Here is a 19,657-nt window from a genome sequence, read left to right as displayed (position 1 = left end):
ATTCTGTGTCCTACCATTCGGCCTCAAATCAGCGCCACGCATTTTTACGAAATGCCTGGCTCCAGTGGCAGCTTTCCTGAGACAGCAGAATCACCAGGTCTTCCCATACCTAGACGACTGGCTGGTGAAAGCACCATCTCTCACAGACGCACAGCTGTCTTCCAACGCCTGTCTAGATATTTTCCAGCACCTAGGTTTGACTCTCAACTACGAGAAATCAACCTTACAACCCACCAGAATTATAACATTCCTGGGGGCAACGCTAAACACCATTTCTTCCAAAGCCTTCCCATCTCAAGAAAGAAAACACAAACTGATGGCTCTGGCTACCGCAGTGTCTTCAAAACGCTCCATCAAGGTCCGAACTTTCAAATCCCTTCTAGGGATGATGTCTTCTTGCATACTACTTACCCCTCACTGTCTGCTCAGAATGCGCCCCCTCCAGGAGGCTCTGACCAAACAATGGACCCAATGTACAGACTCTTTCGAGGATCACATAGTCATCACTCGACAAATAACCAAGGCTTTGCTTTGGTGGACAACGAACAAGAACTTATCCAAAGGTCTCACGTTCTTGATACCAGCAACTCCACACGTCATAACGACAGACGCTTCTCTGGAAGGATGGGGGGCAGTCCTTCAGGATTTGCAAATCAGTGGCAAATGGACTGAAAGAGAGAGGACTCTACATATCAACCTCCTAGAACTAAGAGCAGTTCTACACTCTCAACAGGCATTCCTCCCTCGCATCAAACACTCAGCAGTGCTTGTGCGAACGGACAACACAACCACAATGCACTACTTGAACAAGCAGGGAGGGACACGTTCACTGACACTGTCTCGCGAATCGCAAAAAATCTGGAACTGGCTACTGCTCAACATCAAATTAACAGCAGAGTATGTCCCAGGAAAAGAGAACGTCATAGCGGACGCTCTCAGCAGACAGAGGTCACTGTCCCACGAATGGGAGCTGGACCAACAAGTTCTCAACAACATCTTCTTGGCATGGGGGAAAACGCAAATAGACCTCTTTGCCACCAGGGAGAACGCCAAATGCCACAGCTTCGCAAGCTGGCATCCCCTAGGAAATGCATTTTCCATCGCATGGCGCAACGTGTTTGCGTACGCATTTCCGCCATTTCCCCTGATAACCAGAGTAACCAGAGTCCTTCGGAAAATGAAAATGGAACACTGCACCTTGATTCTCATTGCCCCATACTGGCCGAGACAGCATTGGTTCACGGACCTCCGTCGCCTTTCAGTCCAACCATCAATCCAACTGCATCAACATCCCTCTCTACTCTCGATGTCCAAAGGCCAAGTACTCCACCCGAATCTGAAATCTCTCAGATTATCGGCATGGCTCCCGAGTACCGAGAGTTCTGTCACCTAAACATCCCGCAGGAGTGCAAGGAAGTCCTAGCTAAGGCGAGAGCAGTCCGCACGAACAAAACGTATTCCTTGAAATGGAAACGCTTTTGTGTTTGGCGTAAAGACAACAATATCCATCCTTTCAGGATCACTCCAGAGCAGCTACTGCCTTATTTACTACATCTGGCACAAACAGGACTTGCACATGCCTCCATTAGAGTACATCTGGCAGCAATCTCCCGCTTTACGAGGACTTCAAAAGGTCCTTCACTATGGTCCAACAGGCTGATAAAGCAATTCCTTAAAGGGCTCTATAGATCTTTTCCAAGGCCAAGACGAGTACCACCAACGTGGCACCTTAATGTGGTACTCAACCAATTGATGAAGCATCCATTTGAGCCCATCCATAGGGCTGATATCAAATACATCTCATGGAAAACTGCACTTCTTTTGGTCAGTGTGTTAAAAGCTCTTTCAATACAAGATCCTTTCATGCAATTCAGAGAGGACAGAGTGATTTTAAGAACCAATCCTCGCTTCATTCCTAAAGTCCCCTCGGACTTCCATCTTAATGAACCGCTTGTACTTCGCTCATTCTTCCCGAACCCCAGTACTGTGGCTGAAAGATCTCTTCACTCTTTGGACCTCAAGAGATGTCTCAAATTTTACCTGGACAAAACGAAACATTTCAGAAAAACAAATCAGCTTTTCATCGCCTTCAGCAGGCCTAGAAAAGGCATGCCATTCTCTAAACAAAGCATTTCCCGATGGATATCAGCGGCAATTGCTTTTTGCCATGACAAAGCCGGACGTCCATTACATTCCAAAGTCCGAGCGCATTCCACAAGGGCTGTGTCCACATCGGCAGCACTATTCGCTGGAGTACCGATTCTGGACATCTGCAGGGCAGCGACCTGGAAATCGCCGCATACATTTACCAGGCACTACTGCCTGGATACGGAACTGATGCAGGATGCAGCTGTGGGCCAGGCTGTACTTCGCCATCTATTCCAGTAAGATGAGCCTTCCTTCTTCCCACCGTCCTGCAATGGTATGCACATTTATTTACTTTCTTCTTTGTATTGCTGATGGTATCTAGTCGCATGATATGTATTATCTCAGACTAATTGTTATATTCCATCGCAAACGTGCATAATGTATTGCTTGCTATTCTGATTCAGGCATGTGAATCTATGAAAGACACCCATAATACTGGATAAGAAATGCGTTACCTGTAACAGCAGTTATCCAGTATTGGGGTCTTTCATAGATTCACATGCAACCCTCCCACCTCCCCAGGAAGGACTCATCTCTCACTACAGAACATATGTTACGTCTACCTAGCTTGGTGCGTACGAAAATCTGAGAGACTGAGGCTCCTGGCAGGAAGGTTCTAGAGGGAGGTGGTAGCTGATTGGCTACCTTCAGGATTCTGGTCCTTTTTACAAAAGGACATAGGCTACTAAGGCAAGGCCTTTAGGCCTACTTTCTCTATGTATGTCTATAGGACATTACTTTTCTATTACCGGGGCTCCCATCTCGACGACGGGGAATGATTCAGGCATGTGATTCTATGAAAGACACCAATACTGGATAACTGCTGTTACAGGTAAGTAACGCATTTCTTGTCTGTGGTGATGGAATTCCAGACCGGTAGGAACTGTGATAGTCTTTCCCCCCGACCGTAGTGGAATGGTCTGGAGGATGGGGGGGGGGGGAAGAGTCACTATTTTTTGGTGGGCGAGTTGCGTATGTTAGAACCACGTCCTCTCCCTCTGTTATTGCCTCTGTAAGTCCCTCTGAAATATCCTGTTAGGGGGAAGTTTGAGTGGGGCTTTTAGAAGTGGGAGAGGTGTTTTCTGTGTCAATGGTTTTGGAGGCACCTCTGTGGAGCGACGAAAGGAACCTCTACTAGTTGCCTTTAGAGCCCCCATAGATTTGGCTGTTTGTGTCCTTTTTCATCTTCTCTAAAGATGTGCCTCAGTAGGTCCAAACAGGTGTTCCTGATCCATAGGTTGATTGAGGATGGTAGGCTGCAACTCTTGCTTAAAACCAGATATGGATAACCACGCATGTTTGCTTGGTAACACTTGTATTAATTGTGCGGGATGCTTTATCTGCTGCATCCAGGGCACATTAATAGAGGAATTTGTGAACTAGCCCTCATGTATGAGATAATTTTCTTTGGTCTCATATTGGTCTGGAAGATGCTGCATGAGCTTTTCAAGCTCCTAGTGAGCCATGTCATAACGCACTAGTAAAGCTTGTGAGTTGGCAATACGTAAAAAATGTGCTGCCCGTGACTCAACCCTTTTACCAGATGTGTCCAATAGTTTAGACTGTCTGGCGGAGGGGCATCACCTGTGGTTTGGGAATTTGCCCGTTTGCGGGCATTTGCCACTACTAATGAATCGAGAGGGAGTTGACCCTTAATGTAAGCTGGATCGCTTGGAGCTGGTTTGTATTTCTTTTCAATTCTAGGATTGAGCACTCTAGCCCTGACAGGATCTTTAAAAACCTTACGGGCATGTTTAATCATCCCTTTCAGCATAGGGAGAGTATTTGTTGAGGCTGCAAGAATAAAAAATCTTCCTCCAGAGTGAGTGGAGTTGAATCGCATGGTATTGTGCAACGCTATTTATTAGTTGCTCAAACCGTACGTTGTCATCTGGAGCATATAGTCTAGGGCAAAGGTCTTCAAACTTTAGTCGGCCGAGCCACCCATCCCCCCCCCCCATCTAAACCTTTTTACATGTCGAGCCCACCCTAGCCCCCCCCCCCCTCCCCCCCCCTACCACCTGACAAAAAAGTTCTGGAAGCTGGTACTGCAGAGCCCAGGTGCATAGGGCAAATAATATTAAAGTGTTTAGTAAACTGATGTTTCTGTAGTGCATATGCTTATTCTAAAGTTCAAATAGTCTCCAAGGAAAAAAATTAGCACAGAAAATTACATTGGTGCTTTATTTTTCTCAAACACAAGATGTAGGATAGATTAGCAAAAAGACTCACACAGGTGTTGGAGTGCTTGTTTTTCTCCACAGACAATGTGTGGATGGATTCTTGCTACTGCCATCCTTAGCTTGTGCTCCACTTCCAGTCTTGAGCAGTGCCTGGAAACGGGAGTGCTCACATTTTGCAATATGTTTTGTAGTTTTATATAGGGGGAACATGACCTAAAGGTATTGGAGCGCTTTACAGGAGCATCTTTTACATTACACAAGCACACATTCATTTTTTGTAAGCACAGGGAAATTAAGTGATTTGCCCAGAATCGCAGGATGTTGAGCGGACATCAAGAATTGAACCTGGTTTCCCAGCTCTACATTCATTAGCTCCGACTGTTGTGACACACCCTTGCCCCTAAACAAGATATCAGAAAAAAGTTCCACAAAACATGCTTTCTGACACAATTAAAAAATCCATGATTATGTGGAGTATGGCCAGGTGCTGCCATGTCGGTAGGAGGCCAGCCACCGTTTTCCAAGAAGGCCTAGGGGACATTTACATCATACACCTGTGATGGAAGTGATTCAAGAGGATATATACATATTTATTCTCTAGCAGCATTAGAGTCCATTTGTTAGCATAGTTGGCTTATAAAGATGATCGTCTTCCAAAGCTTCAGAAATAGCTGCACAAGAAAACATTTAAACAGACCCTCCAGCATTTCGTGATTCATGAAAAAAATCGTGAAATCAGTTGATTACCGCGATAGCCGCGAAATTTGCTATTTTGGCCGCTAAAAAAAGGTCTCCCAGGAGAGGGGAAAAACTTCTGGCTACTATTGGTTGCACACGTCACTACGTGCAGCCGTAACATAGCTTGGTGTAGGCTTCTCTGTATTCTCTGCCTCAAGGCACTAGGTAGAACTGCTGACTCGTCTCCAGCCGGCTCTACATGCTTTGTTAGCTTGCTGGTGATGATTATCCCTATGCTTCTTACGAGTAGATATTCATACCTTCAGGCGTGTTTGCTTAGAGCTTTTGCTTCTCGTTCCCTGTTAGATTTTAATAGGCTTTCTTTTTTTCTTTTTACGATGCACATGCACGTATCACTTCTGCGTAACGGTCCTGTTCCATTTCCTTCCTTTCTTGGGACAGGTTCTTGTTTTAGTCCTGCGATTCTTGTATATGGCAACACTACATTCCTTTGAAGACTGTGTCTCAAAACCTGCATACATTTATCCTGAGTAATGACAGAGGAACGGACCCCGTCTAGCATCTGAATTGTATGCAAATTATATTACGAATTTGGGCCCAGCAACCCCTGCTTCTAGAGTCAGTTCCATGCATGAACACTTTTTTAAAGAATAATTCCCATACATCACTCACCTTGCACCAGAGTGATACCGTCGCTGGAATTCGTTCACCTCGTCCCCCCAGGCTGGTTGAATGAATTAATGCTTCTCGGTGGTATCTGCTGTGATCTGTAAGTAACGAGTTTCCATCCACCTGGGTTTGGTAAAGTGGAGTACCATGAGTTTGGGTAAGAGTAAATCCTGTTATTTACAGCGCTTAGAAACAGCAGTGGTGCCATAAATAGCGCAATATGGAAATAATAGATGGGAATATGTATACCGTTATTTCTGTGGTTGGGGTCCTGATAACTCTGCTCTTACTGTTTGACTCCCGGCTGCTGTTCTGGCTGCACGCTCCTTTGCCAAACGTATTTTCAGATCTCGTGCTTTGATTCCCATTTGAGAGATGCCAACGCATCTCTACTAATTTTGACACAAAAGCTACTTTTTAAAGCACTAAACAAAAGTGTCATTGTGAGGTGTGGGCAGAGAGGGCACTGGTGGCAGGGTGCTGGCAGATGAGGAGCAGGCGGGTGGGACGCTGGCTATCACACCTCCTCTACATACATTAGAGACACTTCACAGCCTGATGTGAGCATCTGAATAGACAGAACATTTCAAAAGGGCAGAGGGCTTTTGGTGTATTGATTTGCTTCGTTCCAGAAACTGAACTGATTATGTCTTGCAATAAGAGAAACTGGAATGTGATTGCCACGTCTTTTGTTATTGAGGAACTGTAGTTTTGCGGCCCAATCATTTTAGATTTTGTACACTATAGAGACTGCCCATGTATGTTTTAAACTTAGTTATTTTTTAAATCATTTTATATTAGCTGAGTGAATTTTAATTGATTGTGATGGTATTTCAGCTTCTGTCTAGCTATCTGTTTCTATATGCCAAAAATAAAATACATTTTTCTTCACAGGGCCTGCACATTCTGTACAGGGCCTGCTGTGTCTCAGTCAGCCTGGACAAACTAGTATCAGATTCCTCAAACCAGATATTGCTCACATGCCTCAGGCATGTGTGTCAACATGCAAGGAGCCGCCCAAAAAAGTCTAATCGTGGAGGAGCTTGGCGGGCATCCGAGATGGCCGCGTGAGCCCAGCGCTCTCCGGACCCCCGCCGCTCCCGGCTTAATATCCTGCTTTAATCCTGATTTTTGCGAGGATTCATATAGAGGACGTTGGGCTGATCTACCTGGACCTTTCAGAAACTGATTTGGACATCGGGTGCCTGAATTATGTTCAATTGAACTTTTGGGCTCCGCCCTCTAAGTGCGCCCGGGACTGGGTGAGGTTCGGTGGCCGTCTTGGAGTTGAACAACAACGGCAGGGGGATTGGTCTTGTGAGTCCCCCTCTTAAGTTTCGGTTTCGTTTCTGCCTCGGACTGGGACATTGGTGAGAGTGTCGGGCCAGAGCTGCGGCCGGGACACACGTAGGTTGTCTGGCCCTTGGCTGCTCTGTTCCTGGAGTGGGCTGCCTCTATCCTCTTGTAGTCCTTTGGTCCCGGGGCCTCCATTTCTGGTGCCCGGTCCGTCGACCCTGGTGACATTACTCGTGACGCATCTTCAAAATGGCGGGCAGAGGGGACCGAGAGACGCGCAAGACGAAGACATCTCTGCGCGGGGGTCCGGTTCAATCTAATGTTATGGATCGTTATACCCACTCTAAGGGGTCCCCCGGAGCTGCCCTGCCCGGTCCCACTGCGTCGGACCAAGTACTGGATGCGTCGACGGAACCCTCCTTGCAGGACATCATGGGCGCCATTTCTGGCATGAGGGAATCCATAGGCCAACAGTACGAAACTTTGGCCCACAAACTTGACACTGTGGCAATTGAGGTGAATTTGATTCGAGCCGATCTCTCCAAGACGAATGAAAAGGTGAAGTCGTTGGATATCAAAACTTCCAGCCTCACGACGGACGTCTCTGATATTCAGACGGAGATTGGCAATCTCCGTAGGGTGAACGATTTCATGACCCGGCGCTTGGAGGATTTTGAGAACAGGGCACGTCGCTGTAATGTTCGTGTGGTTGGTGTGCCGGAGAACCCAGAACCCCACTCGGTTGATCTCCTGGTTGAAGACCTTATCCAGAACCACCTTTCTCCGTCTGGCCTTAGTAAATTTTTCGCGGTGGAGCGCGCACATCGTGTCCCGGGGGGCCAGGGCAAGCCAGGCGCCCCGCCGAGACCTATTGTTGCAAAGCTTTTCCACTACAGAGATCGGGACGCTATCCTGCAGGCCTCGCGGGTGAAGGGCCCGGTAGCCTTTGAAAATGCCACGGTGAACTTTTATCCGGACTTTTCCCAACAGGTCCAGAAGCAGCGTATGGGATTTCGTGGTGCCAAGAAACGTCTTAGGGACTTGGGGATGCGTTACGCAATGCTCTTTCCGACCAGGCTGCGGGTGGAGTATAATGATCGAACTTTCTTCTTTGATCGGCCAGATGCTGCGAATGACTGGCTGGACTCCCTGCCTAATCGTCCCCCTGAGACTGAGTCCGAAGCCCACCCGGGCGGTGCTGAAGGTGGTGTAGAGAGTTGAACGTTTCGTCTTTGACTGATGCCTTGTTTTGTATAACTGGTCCAGGGATGTAAGCCTATGTTCCTCTACCTCATTTGTGTTTTGATGTATGGTTTTCTTCTCGCTATTGGTTTGATCGGGGGGCGGGTGGGACGGAGCCTTTCCTCCTCCGGGGTCTTTGTGTAGAATAGGGGTTCTTGGGCGACAGGCACACTGCAGGTTGGGGTGGTTTTTTAGCTTTTTGCAGGGGTGCAGGGTGGGGGGTGTTTTCTTGTTATTGGGGGGGTGGGTGGTTGGGAAGTTCGTTGTTTATGTGTTCTGTGTTCAAGGCGACTTTATTCTGTATTTGAATTGCTTTTTGTGGTCATGCTCATTGATGGGGGGTTTGGGCTTTGTCGGGTGGGATGGGGGTAGCGGGTTGCGATTTGTTTCGTGGAACGTTAACGGTCTGGGTGATCGTATCAAACGAAGTGTGGTGTTGAAATGTATACAATGTTTATCCCCTGACATTGTCTTCCTGCAGGAGACTCATTTGATAGGCAATGTTTGTCATGCAATGAATAGGTGGGGCTATCGCCTCGTAGCACATTCGGGGTTTACCTCGGGTTCCAGGGGTGTGGGTATCCTTATTCGGGCTTCTCTCCCCCTGCCTATTGATGATGTTATTCAGGATGACCGGGGGCGGTTTGCTGTCCTTGTGGGTCGATATGAAGGCCGTGCCCTCTCCTTATTAACTGTTTATGTGCCCCCCGGCTTGCAGACTTCTACCTTTTCAGATTTGGGCCGTGTCTTGTTGGACCTTCCTGATAGTACTCTCTTTCTGGCTGGTGATTTTAATTCGGTAGTCTCTGGCCTCCATGATTGCCACCCCCCTAGGGATACCCCGGCGGCTCAGCAGTGGTTGGGTGGCTTTTTGGATACCTTCGGCCTGGTGGATTGCTGGAGGCTTTTGCATCCTACGCAGCTTCAGTACACCTTTCACTCTGGTGCCCATGGGAGTCTGTCTCGGCTGGATTATTTCCTGATGCCTGCGGCTCAGTCCCCGGCGGTGCGTGAGATTGTGCACATGCCCAGGGGTATCTCTGACCACTCTCCGCTCTGGCTTCGTTTTGAGGTTGGGGTGGAGGCAGTGGGCAGGGTGGCTCCTATTAATCCGTGGTACCTCACCTCCCCTGAGACCCGCACCCTTTTGCTTAAGTCCTTGGACTCGTATTTTCTGGATAACGAGGGGTCGGTTTCATCTGCTGTGTCCCTGTGGGAGGCCTTTAAGACCGTGATTCGTGGGCAAGCCCTCTCCCTTATTGTTGAGGCTAAGAGAGAGAGGAATAGAGAGGTGGTTGATCTTGAGGGGGAGATTTCTGTATTGGAGGAGGGTTTGGAATCTGGTATCACGCCTGAGAAACTCCATGCCCTGGGTCTGAAACAATTTGCTTAAGTCCTTGGTCACGGATGCCGCCAAAGTGATGTTTCGGGAGCAACAGGGACGTCTGTATGATGTGGGTGACAAAGCGGGTAAATTGCTGGCGTGGCTGGATAAGGAGAGAGCTAATCGTGTGGTACCCGTGATTCAGTCTGCATGTGGTGTGAGTGTAACGGACCCGATTGGGATAGTTGACCGGTTTGCCGAGTACTTCCGTGTGGTGTATACCCCTGTGTCTGTGAGGGATGTGGTTGACTCTCGCCTTCTGTTGCGTGATATAGCCCTGCCCATTGTTTCTGATTTAGACCGTGTGGCGTTGGACTCCCCCTTTACGGTTGATGAGATAGCTACTGCTATCCGTTCCCTCCGTTCGGGCAAAGCATTGGGCCCGAACGGGTTGCCAATTGAATTGTACAAGTTGCGTCCCGATAGGGTGGCTCCGTATCTCCGCGCCATGTTTCTGGAGTCCCGGGAACGGGGTATTCTCCCTTATGATCAGAGACTGGCCACGATAGTTGTCATCCCCAAGGAGGGTAAACCACGTGATCTTTGTTCCTCCTATAGGCCCATAGCCCTACTAAATGTTGAACCCAAGGTACTGGCGAAACTCCTGGCATCCCGTCTCTTGACGGTCATTAGTGACTTGGTCCATCCGGATCAATCTGGATTTATCCCACATCGCAACACGGCTCTGAACCTACGTCGTCTTCACGGCGCGATTGCGAGGGCGGGGCTTCTGACGGAGCCGGCCATTTTGGCATCGTTGGATGCATCCATGGCCTTCGACACGGTGGAGTGGCCTTATCTCTGGGCGGCTCTTGAGAAATTTGGTTTTGGACCTGAGTTTATTGGTTGGGTCCAGTTACTGTACACGGCACCTCTGGCGCAAGTAGTGGTTAATGGTAGGGTCTCGGCTCCTTTCGCCCTTGGCAGGGGTACCCATCAGGGATGCCCCTTGTCTCCGCTACTGTTTGCTCTCGCCTTGGAACCATTGGCTGCCTGGCTTCGGTGGGAACCGTCTCTCAAGGGGATTCGCTGGTCTCCGGACTTTGAGGACCGCGTTTCGCTTTACGCGGACGATATCCTTTTATATCTCACTTCCCCGCGTAAATCTGTCTGTTCTGTTTGACGTTCTTGCTTCTTTTGGAGCCAACTCGGGCCTCGTTATTAACTGGACCAAGTCCTGCGTATATGTTCTTTCGGGGGTTTTGCCCCCCTTGCCGAGCAGACTTCCTATCCAGGTGGTCCAATCGGGTTTTAAGTATTTAGGGATTTTTATTACGTTGGACCCGACGCTCCGCTTTGAGCGTAATCTCCTCCCACCGTTGCTTAGACTGCGCTTGGATGTGGCCCGTTGGCGCAAGCTTCCTTTGTCTCCTCTGGGCAGGGCGGCCCTGTTTAAAATGATGTCCTTGCCGCGCTTCCTTTACGCGCTTCACAACTCCTATGACGCTATTCCTAAGACCTATTTCCAAGAGATTGAGAGTCTTCAACGGCAATTGATATGGGATGGGCGACCGCGTATCGCCCTCGCAAAACTCACCATCCCCTGGTATGACGGGGGCATGGCGCTCCCCGATATCAAGCGATATTACTGGGCTTCCCAGTTGTCTGCCATTAATCACGTGATGTTTTCCCCGGGTCGTAATCCTGCATTCGAGATGGATAGACTCCAGCTTCCGGGTGGGGACTTTACTAGAGCGCTTTATTCCCGATCGGCCGGGCGCCATCTTGTGGGCCCATCCAAGATTGCAGTAACTGTATGGCGAGCTGCGACTGTGAGTTTGGGGTGGGAGGATCGATTGACTTTGGCGACGCCGCTTTATGCCTCGGAACGTTTGGGCGGACTCTGGTCTACCAAGGGTTTCGACCGCTGGGATGTGATTGGGATTTGTAAGGTGGGTGACGTGTACTCGAACGGTTGTGTGAAGTCGTTCCAGGCCCTCCAGGCGGAATATGGTTTGAGCGGTAGGGAATTTTTTCGCTACCTGCAGGTCCGGCACGCCCTCGCCTCAGTCTTGGTTCCTGATGAGGCCCTGCCTGAATCTTCCCCCCTCGAGGACCGTGTCCTTGATGGGCATCTTCCCGATAGCACTATTTCTCTGATTTACAAGAAATTGATTAATAATCGGGCGGACTTACTGGTCCGACTTCGGGAGGCTTGGGTTGGCGATGGGTTGGAACTGGACGACGAGGATTGGCAGTCGGCACTCTCTTCTCCCAAGGAGGTGGCCATTCCTGCCCGTCTCCGTTTGGTTCAACTTAAGATTCTTCATAGAGTCTGTCACTGGTCCGCGTCTGGTTACGATGGGCTTTTCTTCGGATGGGCTATGTAAGCGTGGATGTGGTTTGAGTGCGACCTTTTTACATATCCTTTGGGAGTGCCCGGTTGTAGCTGCTTATTGGACTGCAGTGCTTGAGGTTATGACTGCTGTGACGGCTGTGGCCCTGCGGCCGGAGCCTCGACGATGTCTGTTGAATGTGTGGGAGCCCACTGACTACTCTGTGGCCCAGACCAGATGGGCTACCCTTGGTTACATGATTGCGAAGCGGGATGTCGCGCAACTCTGGGGCGCTTCCAGGCCCCCTGAGGTCTCGAAGTGGGAAGACAACATGGACTGGTCCATGTTTCGTGAAAAGACGGTTTATGTGGCCAGGGGCAGACCCAGGGCGTGGACGAAGGTTTGGGGCCAGTGGAATGATTATCGTGGGGATATTTGCACCCCTTCCCTTGTAGACACTGCTGAGATTGTCCTTTCTCCCTAGACTAGCGTTCCCGGAACCTTTCCATAAGGTTTTTTATATTTCCGGTTCTCCCCGCTGCTCCCCCCCCCCCCCCTCCCGACTTGATTGGAGCCTCCGGGCTCTGGGTGTGTTCTCCTGATCGTGGACCGTCCCCTCCGTTCTTTGGGCTGACCTTAATTCTCGTGCATTCGCCTTTTAGTGTTTGTTTTTCTTTTTGTAAAAAATAAAAATACAAATTGTTCTGTGATAGCGGTAGAGTAATGCTTTGTACTCGAGCTGTGCCTAACCACGAGTGTACATTTTTATTTCATGCATTGTGCCTTGTTATTAGCGGCCAGCCCGTGAGGTTGTGGGCCCATTCTTGTACTTTTCTATGCTTACTCCAATAAAGGTTTTTTAACAAAAAAAAAAAAAAAAGTCTAATCGTGCAGAAGAATTTAAAGGTCTGGCTGCTTCACTGGTCTGCTACCAAATTTAATGTGAATTTGGCTGATTTCCAGCTCCCCAAACCACCAAGGTGAATATTGTGTGCTAGCATAATGTGCCACCCTAAGCTTGTCTCCCGCCTATGCTATTCATTTCCATTATGCACATGGGAGAATGACGCTAAAACATTCCATGAAGAAATAGGGTCCCTGCTCACGAGGTTAGATTTAGAGTTCTGCTTCTGTAGAGTTGCAGGCACTTTAAACATGCCTATTTCAAAGTGGAATACTCTGTTACATTAGTTTCCATTGATTTAAGGCTGAAAAAGAATGATTACAAGTAAAATGAAGTGCCGCAATAATGCCGCTAAATCTCCATTTTTATGCCGCTAAATTTCCAACTCTATGCCGCTATAATCTGGGGGGTCTGTTTAAATTTAGTCTACGAAAGAAGCAAGGACAGATGGTAGGCACACTTCACAATATTAGTTATATTTGACTTGTGGACTCAGCTCTAGGGATTGGAACATGTTAAACAAGCACCAGCGACTTTAATCCAGGTCAAATTCATTTTTCGTAAGTCACTGGTAAATTAAGTGCTTTTACCCAGGATCACACGATGTTGAGCCGAACCCATGACTCGAACCTGGGTCCCCAGAACAAAAGGCAGCACCTATGGCATTAATGCCAAATCCACTCCTCCTTGAAATATCCAACGTTCCCACTAGTATTGGGACGAAGGGGAAAGGAACGAGGCTTTAAAAAAATAATTCAACAAGCTCTTCATTCTTACCTGCCAGAGAATGGAATCTTCAGGAAGAATGTAACTGTTGTAAACTCCTTGCAGTGAAACGTACTTCCGACGTGGGAAGCAACATGGGGTGCAACTAGACAGAACTTCGGGGGGAGGGGGGGGCGGGGGAAGAGGGGGGGGGACGACTAAGATTCCCAGCCAGGGCTGGCCCGAACACTGATCGCACATGAGGGACAGGTGAGTGAAGAGTTGCATGAGCTGGGTGAGTAGTGTGCTCTTGTGACTGCAGGGTGAAGTACAGGGTGAACTTGTGTGACTGCAGGGTGAGGTACAGTGTAAACAGCACAAGAGTATTGTGAGTGCAGAGTAATCACTGTGAGTGCAGTGTGTGCGGTGTGCTCATGTGACCGCAGGGTAAGTGGAGGGAGAACGGTGTAAGTTCAGTGTGGTCACTGAGTACAGGGTGAGAGGGTGGGTTGAGTGCATAGTGATCAGTGTGAGTACATTGTGATCCCTGTGAGTGCAGGATAAAATAATCTGGAGATGGAGTCGATGCTCATGCGCACTGCTTACCAAAGGACGAGTCGCCTATCTTGTGACTACAAAGACTTTTACAATAACAGTGCAAACATCTGAGCCCAACACCAGATGGCGATCTATGCAAAAGTATGCGATCTACAGCTCCTATGCCTCGAACAGAATGTTCTGCATTGTAGGATCTTCGTTGATAATTATAACGACAGTTGATTATTATAAACCTTGAATAATTCCTTGCTTGTTGCCCGGGTAATTAGTCAATGTTGATGACCTCAATGAAGATACCTATGATGCAGAACTAGGACGGCAGGCTTGTAACCTTTCCTTTCTTTCCATGTTGTACCACCACATGCTTGTAAAGGTCATTATCACATTATCATATCACCCAATTTATCCTATTTAAAGTCTTAGTTAAACTAACTTGTTGCTGCTATTGTAGCAGCATCATACTGGCACAGCCTGGACCAGGTTTCTAGATTTCCGTTCCTCAGTAATTTGATTTACACCGGCCATATTACGCTAGTTACAATTTCCACTTGGGACAATTTTGTGTTAAAATTTAAATCATGACTGATAAGACGTTTACCACAATAGACATTGAAATACTTTATATGGGTACTTATTGAGCACGTCACTAAATCTAGTGCAAAAACTATGCATTCTATTTAGTTTAGTAATATTGATGAAATGTGAGTTGTAAATTACTCCAGGGTTAAATGGCTAAATTCATTTTCAACAGTTAAGATGACCTAGCGCAAACCTCACCTTACCTCAAAATGGCTTTGTACAGCATAATAAATTGTTCTATTATCCGACAGTGGGGACTGAACCACATTCCTTTATAATCTGAGCCAAAATAACAATGAAGTTACTGTGGTTAGAGGGATTGTGGCCCTTTCAACCTTCGTTGTCTTGATGTGTGGGAATAAGTGAGATTTCTTTCTTAAACAGTCGAGTTAGGAGTTTGACTGTCTGCTCTGCTTCCATACACTAGGTTTAAAGCTGGCCCATTACTAAGTACATGTGCTCCAGCTACGGGGGTGCTTCTGATAACACCTTTCACACTTATGGTGCAGTTATCTAACTGCCTAACTGTGCCGCGGCGGTTTAGCGCAGTGGGCGGGGCCGTGTTGGCCAACGGACGTGCGCAGCACTACGGAGGTAGGGCGCGCCTCTGCCATTGGCCGTCAAGCAGCGAAGGGGCTAAGGATAAGTAAATAAAATTGAGGCACTCAAGCAAATCTTTGATTCTGATAAATTCTAGTTCTTAAAATCTAACCAGTTCAGGACTTTACATTTTCATGTTTCCTTATTAATCTCTTGCATCTGACACTACAAGTTGTGCCTTTTAATAAACGCTAATCGTGGCCATAACTTATTGGGATTTGGATTGTATATTTCTCTACTGAGGTTAGAATGTTTTTAGTGTTTTGAAATTAATTATTCCACATGCATTCTTGAATCCCAATCATTCTTTTCTACTTGTAGTCAAAATTACTGAAATAGTTGCTGCTGTTTATGCCTTTATTATTAGCCTGTATTACAGCTCTAATTCTTCATTTCAAAACGATTGTCTTCATTAGTGCTTTTTTCCTTTCTCATGCTCTAATCACCACGTTCGTCAAGTTTGGTGTCTGCATCCAGACCTTAACTGAAGCGGCAATTTAAAGCTTTTCCTATATAAATCTTAGGATACATTTGTTTCCTTCTCCACCAGTCACAAGCCCATCCCTAGTTAAGTGTTAGAATAATGTACTGGGTGAATCACCAGAAAGCAGAAATGAAATACAGTATGTAAGGAATTCTTTCCCACGTTTATTTCCATCACAGTCCAGTGACTAGTGTTTGGTAAAATGTGAATAGACTTCAAAGTTTTGTCTTGCAATTTTAGAAATCAATAGTTCGCAGTGTGAAAGCTTGCCTTTGCAAAAGATTTCTTTGGTTTTCCATAAGAGGCATGTCACTTTTTTCTAATATAAAGCTCTGCAGGAATCTTTACCTTTACTTAAAAAAAAATGCCTTTGGAGGCAGGACCAGAATTCACAAAGTCGTTTGGCTAGTCTTTAGTTCTTACCGAGTTGAAATTTAGAAACTCCATGTGAGAAGTTGGCCTGATATATGATGCTCACTAGTTCTAGTGATCACCTTGTATCAGTCCAAACAACCCTTATGGTGATTGGTTGTAAGTCAACCTTATAGACCAGCTATCCTAATGGTAGCATGGACTAAGCAGTCTTAGGCTAAACTCTTTTGGCATGTGAAGCCAGCTGTTTTACCACAATATAACCCCTTGAATACCAGATGAAAGGACACCACACAGGTTATTAGGAAAATAAACAATATATTTATTAACACCTCTGAACTCATAAGCACATGACAATACTATGAAAGAAATACGAGTTAGCACAATATTTACACGTGTGCCTTAGGGGCACGACAAACCATATACTAAGAACAATGGAATGCGAGGAAGGAAAGTACTGTAAGGAGATCCAGAGGCTGGAGGATCGCTCGGACTACGCTACGAACTAGGTAAGTAAGGAGCAGGAGGCCCACGGGACTCACGTGCAGAGTGGAAACTCTCACGCGGGATGCGTACCAACGTCTATGGATACTACAGTTTACAAAGTTACGGATTCCGGACGAACCCGGCTGGATGGAGGGAAAACAGTGGACCTGGACACTAGGCTAGTGAACACTGACTTCAGCACCTAGAAGCTTTAGTTACCTAACCCACAGGCTGCGGGTGCATAGGGCTGAAGTGGTGTCGGGTTCGCTGCGTTGATCCCGGTGATGCCTGAAACAAGGAGGTGCTGGCAGCCAGCCAGATGGAGGAGTCCGGTGGTTCCAAGGATGGAACTAGGAAGGAAGTCCTGAAAGGGAAGGGGACAGAGTCTTGGTCACTAGCCAGTGACGGTGCTGGAACCAGGAGGGAACCAGATGCTGTCACCGCGTTCAGGTGAAGGAAGGGTCGCTTCTCTCTGTAGCTGCGCGGACCAGGAGCTGTTCTTTACGACCAGGCTGGAGGTACGAGCTGTCCCACGTAGTCTGCTGCTGATGGCGGTGTTGGATCGTCGATCGGGTCAACAGGCCTTGGCTAGTGCAAGCCACGCGGTGGAACAAAGATGGCGTCTTTGGCGACCAGGAGGGTCCGGGGTGCTTCTCTTTCACAAGGAAGCAAGGGCCAGTCTGGGGGACCAGACTAGCAGTGTTGAAATCTTCGGGTCGTCGTCTCAGAGGTCATGAGCCAGCCGGCAAGTGACCAGACAACAGGAAAGGCAGCAACCAGGCAAAAAAGCCCCACGCAGATCTCGTGGAGGCTGGGGGGCTGGTCTTTGATGCAGGTGCTGTCGGTGTGGGGCTTCTCAGTCCCCGATGCACTTACTCGAGGGTCCCTCGGTGGTCGTGCTGGAAGCACTGTGCAGGTTTCTTCAAAATGGCCGTCTCCACGTTGCTCGTCGCACCCACGGGTCCCAGCTGTGCTGTGGATGTGGGTAGAGGTCAGAGGGGTCTGGAGGTCCGGGTCTCGTTGAGCTGGGTCGTCTGATTCCGGGAAGGAAGGACTTGCAGCAAACCGCACAGGAGCTTGATGGTGCCTGCGAAGCAGGATGGTCACTCCCTGACCATAGGGGAGATTCTTCAGTCTTCTGATGTTCAGGAGGTCGAAGGTCAAGAGTTTCTTCGTGGAAGTTGTCAAGATTAATCTAACTGGGAATGGGACCAGCTCCTACCTTTATTCAGCTAAAGGGGGCTGCACTACGACTAGGTCCCTCCCCTGGGTGGGACCAGGAAGGGGGGTGGTTACACCCCCTATCCTTTGTCCGGTTTCCCGCCATAGCTGGGGCTGGAGTGACCCAGCAACTGGTTGGAACCGGTGTATGCACAGGGCACCTTGTGTGCCCCAGGCATGTCTCATTCCTTTCAGCCTTGGCCTACCTAATACACAAACACCTGTCTGGGGTGGTGCTAGCACCTCCAAAGGCAGGAAACCCTTTGTCTGAGCCTCCCTCGCTGGAAGGACTCCCAGCAGCAGGAGGTCAGACTTGTGTCCGTGGTGGCAGCATCCATCTTGTGATGCTGAGGCTCGAGTTAACTTTAACCAGGGTTCACAGTTACATACATGTCGTGTCCCTCTAGAAGGGTGGAATGCTACCCCCGTCGCCAGAATTGGCGAGGGGGCAGTATTCCAATTCGTATGACACCTTACTCGACATGTTTTGATAATGTTATACCAGAGTTAGCATTTAACCGCGAGGTTGATAATGCACTTAAGAGTATATGGTATAGCGTTATCATGGAACAGCTATTAGGACTTGGTTCCGCAAGGTGCAAACGGGCTCCGCTCATGCCAGAGCACCATCTCACATAATTCCAAGCACTCTGCCTTCAGGATTGATAAGGCCTTCTCTAGGAGTGACTGATAGGAATATATGTGTCCATTTTAGGTTTAGATATAGGGGACTATATCTAAAGCAAAGGGTGATTACACCACCTTGCCCCAGCTGTCGTGCAGCCAGTTGTGTCTGTTTAGATGGCCAGCCAGGGGTGGCATAATGCATGCTTCAGCCCCTGGTAGGCCCTGGGCACACATTATGCCCTGGATACCTAAGGTATACTGTACAGGGACTGATAAGGTGGCCCAGTACCAATTGGTAAATGCACCTAGGGTACATGGTTGTATTTTTAGAGAGAGAACAGCTAGGCTGTGGGTCTGATTAGCAGGCCCACACCCAGGGAAAGTCGTAAATCCGTGAAGCAAAAATCTGGGGTGGCCATGGGATTGCAGACCCCACTCTCCTACACTCAATTCCACCCAGGGCCTGCTTCCCACCGCCTGCCCTTAGTGTGGGGTGGTCTTCAACCATTCCTTGCCAGAGAAAGTGTAATGTAGTTTTGTCAGTTTCAGTGCATTCTCCCAGTCCGTCAAGGCAAGGGAGAACTGGCTTTCACCAGTGGGTTCTAGAATATACAGAAATAAAAATGTATAGTTTCTCTTTCCATACGTTTTATATCTGATTAAGCTAACAGTGTAGCAGAAACCACGAGTGATCTATTCTGATATTGCATTATGTGCAATCTACATTCCCTAGTAAATCACTCGCATTTTATTGCCAGGCACGATCAACTTTTCTTTCCTTAAGGTAGCGTTCCGGGATTATTGAATGTCTATTTGAGAAATGCAGTAAAATATTGAGCAAATGTGTAGTAATGAAAAGATCTCCATGTTTCATTATATATTTAGCGCGCAGTAAGATAGTGGTGCAGGGTTTACATCAGTGCAGTACCATGAATGTGCCAGAAAAAAAAGCTTGAATGGGTGCACCTTCTAAAACAACTGAATGCAGATTTATGTTTTTGATGAAATAAAGTTAAGTGATGGAGGTGCGTAAACACCCGACCAGTGAACTTGTTTTACATAGTGAGTTTTGTTATAACTCTCAATTTACCGACTTTGGAAGGATTGAAGGCCGTATTGGCTGTCATTCATGCGTGTGTGCTACAGATCATAATGGTTATCGGCAAGGTTTAAAATCTGTGAAAAAGTGGCAAGAATATGTAATTACACCAGCACAATAGCTTA

At 47.7% G+C, this 19,657-nt stretch overlaps 1 protein-coding gene across 1 annotated transcript in view; it reads left to right on the top strand.

The window, feature by feature from the left end:
* TCP1 (t-complex 1) overlaps window positions 1-19,657 on the top strand; it is a 175,772-nt gene that overhangs the window by 155,591 nt on the left and 524 nt on the right. The window lies entirely within an intron of this gene.

Source organism: Lissotriton helveticus, chromosome 6 (genome assembly GCF_964261635.1).
Source record: "Lissotriton helveticus chromosome 6, aLisHel1.1, whole genome shotgun sequence".
NCBI classification, from domain to species: Eukaryota; Metazoa; Chordata; class Amphibia; order Caudata; family Salamandridae; genus Lissotriton; species Lissotriton helveticus.
This window is presented reverse-complemented; position numbering and strand designations above follow the sequence as displayed.